Raw genomic sequence first — 7,096 nt, forward strand, 5'->3', positions numbered from 1 at the left:
TCCCGCGGGGAATCAATGGCAAGGTTGCCGCCGACTAACCTTGCCATTGATTCCTCGCGGACGGCGCGACGACGCCTCCCCTCCTGTCACACGTACACACGGCGCGCGGCTATAAAAGCAAGGCCTCCCTCGCCTCTGGCCACACCCGCCCACACCCGTCGCCGAGCTCTGCCTCTCTCCCCGTGCGCAGCCGATAGTCCTGGACATCTCAAGCCCGGCCCTGTCGGCCCACCTAGGCCCGGCCCTAAAATCCATGGCCTAGGCCCGATGGGCTTGTCCGTGGGCCGGGCTTGGGTCTGAGTTTTGAGCCCATCAGCAGGGCCTGGACAGGCTTGGGCTTGGCATATTGGCATTTTAAGGAAAAGGCCCGTCCCACGGCCCTAAGCCCTAAGGGCTTTTCAGGGCTTTTTACGAGATTGGCCGGGCTTGGGCTTAAAAAGAAGGCCTGATGGTAGGGCCTGGGAGGGCCTGGGCCTCAGTTTTCTGCCATGGGTTTTTTTAGGCCCGGCCCATGGCCAGATATAGCAGCCACCACCGACGTTCCTCCCCTCCCCTTTCTCCCCAAGCCCACCCGATGGCCGAGCGATTCCCCGGCGATGGGGCGGCGGCCAACGGCTTCGGCCGCCGCTCGCTCTACGAGTGGGAGGCCTATCTCTTTTTCGAGGCGAACATCCCGGCGCCGCCGGACATGCGCGCCGGGCCGACAGGGTGGAGACTCAGTGCCGGTGGAGTCCCCATTCCCCTGGTGCCCGACGACGACGCGCGCCCTGACCTCTTCGACGCTGAGATCGACCGCGTGCGGGCGTCGCTGACGGAGGAGCAACGCGCCCTTCTGTAGTACGCCGCCGACAACCACGTGTCGTGGGCGGCGTACTTCCAGCACCGGCAGGCGCAGCGACTGACGTCCACCAACGGGCGACGATGGCGGGGGGCGTCAAGAACAGCAAGGGACGCCGCCTAGGGTGGGGCGCCCCCGGCCGGACACTCCACGAGGTACTCCGGTACCTCGAGGGCAGCAATGACCCGCTGCTGGCATACCCTGCCGCCACCACCGCCCCGGTCCCCCGCCGGAGCGTCAGGCAATGGTGCCTAGGAGGTTCGGCTCCTCGTCGTCTTCCTCCTCTCACTCCTCCCACTCCTCTTCCCGCTCCTCCGGCTCGCCGACGGTGTTCGGCGTCAAGGCCGAGCCCACAGCAGAGACGCTGCTCGGCTGGCGCACCCGCAGCGCCGGCAACGTCATTAACGAGGGCGGCAGGCGCGCCTCCTCCTAGGCTCATGCGCGCTACATCAAACCGAAGACGGAGCCGGGGCTCGCCGCCGTGAAGACGGAGGCGAGGCTCGCCGTCGTGAAGACGGAGCCAGTGCTCGCCGGCGGCATCAAGGAGGAGCTCGACGATGCGGCAGCCTTGAAGTGGGCGCGCGACGGAGCTGGAGTGCCAGCGGTTCGCCGCTCGGCGCCATGGCCGGGGCGAGGGAGGCGTCGTCATCCTCGACGACAACGACGATGACGCGGCGCCACCACCGGTCCGCCAGGGCGACGCCGGGCAGGGGTTCAGGAGGGGCGGCCGCGTGAAGGAGAAGAAGGACGACAAGGACAACGGCTGCGGCAACGGTAGCGACTTCGCCTCTCTCAGTGCCTTATTCGGCCTGTAGTCGCATTTATTTTTTTAAGTATTTTATCTATGTAAGAAACTATTTCAATTCGCCGAAGTAATGCACTGTTTCATCGAATATTTGTCCCGTTCGCCCAATTTTAGTCAAATAAATGTTCAAAAAAAATTAAAACAGACGCTTGGGGCCTAATTTTACTGCCGATTCGCCCCCATGCGGCGATTTTTCGAGCCGCCTGGGGGGCCAACCGCTGGAGACGCTCTAAGGTGCGCGTACACGTCTCGGCCGAGTCGTACTCTACTCAAATACCATTATGTTGGTGAACCTATACATACCTAAGTACACCTACGCTGGTCGGCATGGACACGTATATACCTTAATACCCGATCGATGGCGTGTCCTATGCTGCGTGGTTAGTCATGCCCACTTAGTGAAGTCACCACGGCAAGCTAGTTCAAGTCAGGAGGTTCACGACAAGCTCTTGATTGAGAACATAACGCGTGCATGGCTGACTAAGGCCTCCTTTGGTTCATAGGGTAGGAAAATTATAGGAATAAAAAAGTCATAAAAAATGAGATGACATATATCTTAAATCATATAAGTAAGAATTGGAAAAGAGATGCTCTTTGATTCACATCATAGGATTTTTTTTCATTGAGTTTAGGCTGATGTTTATTTTTCAATAAAATGTGGAGCATAGGAAAAATTTCTTCATAAAAATAGGATTTCATTTCTACAAATCAAAGGGCTCTAAAGGAATTTTTTTATAAAAATCCTATCATATGAAATTCCTACAAAATTCCTCTAAATCAAAGGAGGTCTAGGTTTTTTTACGGGAGCAGGGAGCTACCGGTGAGTCTCTAGCCAATGAGCTTGCAGCGTATCTGACTCCATCTGACATTCTCAGATGTATTTGGTTCCTTTTCTGCATTTGTGGCATTGATATGCCTTTGCTCAGGGCCCACAACTTTTTATGATATGGAACCCACCATGTTCTCATCACGCACACATTTCCCATCGCACTGTGTCATGAACCAAGAACATACTTTAACTGTTTTCGTCATATTCACCAATACCACTTCTAGTTTACATATTCACAGATCAAATATGGACTAACATACCCAATAACTCTTGCATATGTCACAAAAAAGATAGGTGGCATATTTCACATATATGAACTATAAATCTCTTTCATAGTTCACAATGCCAAATCTCACTTTCACTTGAGTAATTTCACTTAAAAAATGAGTGGAATGAAGAAAAAGAAGGATGCCGATAACGCCCACACGTGTGGGCATTAAGGAGTCTGCCCACACATTTTGTGTGGTGTGTAAGGGGATCAGCCCACACGCCTACGTGTGGGCAAAACAATAGCGCCCACACGTCTATTTTTTTTCTTGCAGTCCTTCTCACATGCCTACGTGTGGGCAAAATGCATAACGCCCATACGACCTCTCTCAGCCACCTACCTCACGGTCCCGCACGCCCCGCGTGACAGTCATCACGCGTCCCCGCAGTTGTCATGGTCCGGACCCTCTTCAATGTCCGTTTAACTGCAGTTGCCATGTCGCTGAACTACAGTTGTCATGCCGGACAACTACAATTGCCATAGTTGCTCAACTGTAGTTGCCATCTTAGGTCAAGTGCCAAATGCCATTTTGGACAACTGCAGTTGTTGTCATGTATGGTCTGGTTTACTATAGTTGCCATGATTTGAAAACTTTAGAGGTCGCCACCTACTAACACTAAGCAGTTGCCATGTATGGTCTTGTTTACTACAGTTGCCATGATTTCAAAACCTTAGGAGTTGCCAACCAATAACACTAGGCAGTTTCCGTGTAGCACTACAAAGAGACATGGCAAAACAACATGTTTGGATAAAAGAGAGAGTTGTCATCTGCTTACAAGGACACTATGGCAGTTGCCGTGTACCCTGTAAAACACATGGCAACTGACATGTTCGGATAAAAAAAAGTTGTCATCTGCTTACAAGCACACTAGGGCAATTGCCATGTACACTGCAAAACGCATGCCAACTGGGAGCTTGTGTGTGGGAGAGAAGACGAGCGTGTGGGCGAGATGACAAATGCCCACACACCAGCCCTTGTGCGTGGGTGAAAACTATCGTGTGGGCGAACTGATAAACGCCCACATATCGGCCCCTCCGTGTGGTGAAACGAACGTGTGGGCGACCGGGTGAATGCCCACACACCAGCCCAGTCCTACGTGGCACCACAAACATGCCAAATTTCGTGCACCCACAAACGGAGGCGGATCCACGCGTGTGGGCGAGATGCAAACGCCCACGCGTGTGGGCGGTAGTGTTTCCGAAAAAGAATCACATCTATCTTTGGCACCGCTATCAATTTCACAAATTTCAGTAACACATTTCAGTCTTTTGAAAAGACCTATTTCAATCATTTTCAGAAACTGATTTTAGCTATTTTAAAAGACCTGTTTCAGATTCTCAAAAACCTATTTCAATCATTTTCAGAAACTGATTTTAGCTATTTCAAAAGACCGGTTTCAGTTTCTCAAAAACCTATTTCAGTTTTCCAATTGACCAATTTCAATTATTTCAGAAAATATGGTTCACACATATGAATTCCTTGGGATTTCACATATGAATTTGACAAAATATATTTCATATTTCAACAATATCACTTTCAGTTTACATATCCATAAATCTAATATGGACTAATATCACTTTCTTTCGCAAATCTGAACAAAATAACTCTTGCATGTGTCACAAAATCAGATAGGTGCCATATTTCGCATATATGAACCATAAATCTCTTCCATATATCACAAAACCAGATTTCTCTTTCACTTGAATGGATTTCAGAAGGAAAAAAATCAGTTCTATATGAACCATAAATCTCTTCCATAGTTCACAAAACAAGATTTCACCTTCACAAATCTAACACTGAACATACATCACAAGCTGAGAAAAATTCAGAAAAAAAGAAAACATTGGTAGGAGCGATTTCTTTCAATGGTCCCAAATATTCAGAGGATAATCGCCATTTATCTAGGTAAGAACCAATATCATGCAAAATATAAAAATCATGAAGAACAGGAGAAAAGGAACGAGAAAATTGGCTTCTTAGCTCACCAGAAGAGTTGGGGAAGGAGGGTACGGATCCGACGGCGACAAACTACCGGAGCACGACTGCCGGGGGGTACCCGTCTACGCACCATCTCGGTGGCATCACGGCGGCCGGAGCAGCCAGATCTGGACGTTGCTGCGTAGGGGAGGCCAGATCTGGTCTTCTATGGCGACAGGCTGCCGGAGCACGGAGCGGCGGTGGCGGCGGGCTGCAGGAGCACGGAGCTGCGGTGGCGGCGGCCTGCCGGAGGAGCAACCGAGAGAGAGAGGAAGGGGGGAGGGAGAGAGAGAGAGAGTCAGCCTCACGGGTCGTCGTTAGGGTGTCAGGGTATATAAAGTCGGTCGTGGGCGTGGGTGGGTACCGATGTATTTTGCTAGGTATTGCTTTCGTATAATAAAAATATGAGAACAAATAGGTGGCACGCGCGTTGATCTTAAAGTAGGGGCGGACGACGGATTCCTCGCCGGTAGCTCTCGCCACCGGTGAAAAGGAGTTTCCGCGTGCATGGCGCGTTGCTGTCTCAGGCCGGTTCGACGTGGCATTCAGCTCTGGCCATAAGGTATCCTTGACCAGGGCGTTATGGTGTCTAACATGGTATCTTGGATCCGGACGTCATGTTTTTTTTTTAAATGGAGGAGGATTCTCGGCCTCTACATCATGAAGCCACTTTATTAATTATTCATATAAGACCTTACAAAGTCATATAAAAGTAAGACTAGAGCCATCGTCTAGGCAACATCTATCGCTACTCCTATCCAGTTGATGTAGGGATGCTAATAGTCTGGGTCTAATACCAAACAGACCTTGCAGCCAAACCTAACATTTAAAACCTGAGGTCCCAACCAGGACGTCTGCCGGGTATGGGCACCCACCAGTCCGGCGCATTCCTAAACCAGGACGCATGCCGGGTATGAGGCCGCCGCAGCCACCTGTCATCAATCCATCTTCACTGTTGTACTGTTGCATCTGCCTTGCGCTGTCTAACTGCCATCGACGCCACCACGATGCCAGACAACGCCACCATCATGCGCTCGTCCATCATCACACGCCCACCGGCGAGACCCTGCTCCTCCATGCCGCTGAGACCCGCTGTTGTCGACGTGCCAGATACCACGCCGCTCCTCCAAAGTGAAACACCACATGCTGCCACTGGTCCCATCACCTCCGCCTGCAGTTCCTCAAACAGAGCACCCAAACGCCCCAGGCGGCGCCTCCAAGAAGGACACGATACACACAGTGTCGCCGCCGCCCAATCTAAGAAGATTTAGGGTTTTCACCCAGGCATGAGGTCGGGGTGGACGGCAGGGACCCCGACGGCGCCTGCAAGTAGGAGAATGACGACCCTGGTCGTCGCCACCGTCGGGATGAACGAGCAGGCCCGGCCCTGAGGGAGGGCGAATGGGGCGGCCGCCCCCGGCCCCCGCTGCCAGAGGGGCCCCAAAATGCGGAAGTTCATGTATTGTCTTTGATTTCCTTTTTCTATGATTTCCTTCCATAATCTGTGATTTCTTTCTTTAATCTACGATCCTATTAAATAGGGGCACTGTTTACTCATAATTTCCTTCCTTATCAGCGAAGCTGTGATTAGGAAACACGTAGCAGTTATTGTATGCGACTATTTAGGGGTAGTTATGAATAAAAATCTCCTAATTTTCTTCCTTCCACGAGACTACTAGCCTACAACCATGCGAACAGAGGCCAAAAGCGAGTGAACGGATCGGCCCTTGCGTGGCGATTGATATTCATCTTCTTTCTGAACTTGCGATAGATATTCATCTCCTGTGTGTGCATGGCGCCACCGCCTAGAGTTATAGCAGGCCTGAGTCGGAGGAGTACATGACTGCCGGAGATAACCACGCCGTCGTCTCCCGTGCAATCATGCTAACTCTCCGGAGACAAGTTACAAAGACCCGCAAAAAAATGTATAGAAGTTACAAAGAACAGAAGGTATGTCTCTGAAATCTATTTATACATGTAGACTATCCCCTATAAGATTTTAGCATGATGATTAATCAAAATTTATAAATCATTATCATCATTGACTCTTCACTGTGGCAACTGGCCGCTGATAATTGTTTTATTAGATAGTTCTTATACATAGGTATGATTAGGGTTATTAATTTTTTAGTTCGACAACATGCTTATAATTGAAATGGAGGAATAAGACAAGAGGCTTTACATATCAAAGCAGTGATCATGGGCATTTAAATCATCTGCTAGTCTTGCCGATGGACCCACTTGTAGATTGTGATAAAAAAAATTAGGTTAGTCTCAATTGGATATATTAGTAAAGAAAACAACTTATACGAGAAAAAACTATATTTTGTTTGGCTGAAAATTCAACATATTTTTTCTATGTTTATGTTAAGGCTTTT

At 49.9% G+C, this 7,096-nt stretch overlaps 1 long non-coding RNA gene across 1 annotated transcript; it reads right to left on the reverse strand.

Annotated features, from left to right (window-relative positions):
- Nucleotides 1-2,301: 2,301 nt before the first annotated feature.
- Nucleotides 2,302-5,269, reverse strand: LOC123104711 (uncharacterized). Its single transcript, XR_006450493.1, has 2 exons — nt 4,727-5,269; nt 2,302-2,633 (listed from the first exon to the last, which is right to left on the reverse strand). It is a non-coding gene; the product is annotated as an uncharacterized lncRNA (long non-coding RNA).
- Between the last annotated feature and the right edge of the window lie 1,827 nt (nt 5,270-7,096).

Source organism: Triticum aestivum, chromosome 5A (genome assembly GCF_018294505.1).
Source record: "Triticum aestivum cultivar Chinese Spring chromosome 5A, IWGSC CS RefSeq v2.1, whole genome shotgun sequence".
NCBI lineage: Eukaryota > Viridiplantae > Streptophyta > Magnoliopsida > Poales > Poaceae > Triticum > Triticum aestivum.